Here is a 473-nt window from a genome sequence, read left to right as displayed (position 1 = left end):
CCACCCCCGCTAGTACATAGACAGTTCTGATTGGTTGGCCTTGGAACTCTGACGTGGCTTCTGGGTTCGAGGATGTGGCCTACCCCGGCGGGGCGAGGGACAGCGCGCGCCTGCGAAGTAGGTGGGCCAGTGACCGAGTGCGCCCCCTGGTCGTGTGGAGGGCTAGGAGCACACGCTACTGACACCAGAGCTAGACCCAGTAAGGTGAATGTCCTCGTGGGAAGAAAGGGTGACTGCAGGGACGACAGCGTCCCTCGGGTCCTGGGAGTCTTATACTTTCTGTCTAATCTCCTGGCCTCGCCAGAAACGGTTTCCAAGGAGTAAAAGTGGCCCAAATGGATTGGAATTACAAATGCCCGAAAAAACCTGGGGGTAGAAAATAGCTCTCAACAAGTGTTGACGCTGGCATCAACCAGGGTCCCCTAAAGGAAGTGTCTGCAGAGGTAGGAGTGTGCTCCTTAGAGAGATCCTGC

The sequence above is a fragment of the Rhinolophus sinicus genome, linkage group LG05 (genome assembly GCF_036562045.2).
Source record: "Rhinolophus sinicus isolate RSC01 linkage group LG05, ASM3656204v1, whole genome shotgun sequence".
NCBI classification, from domain to species: Eukaryota; Metazoa; Chordata; class Mammalia; order Chiroptera; family Rhinolophidae; genus Rhinolophus; species Rhinolophus sinicus.
This window is presented reverse-complemented; position numbering follows the sequence as displayed.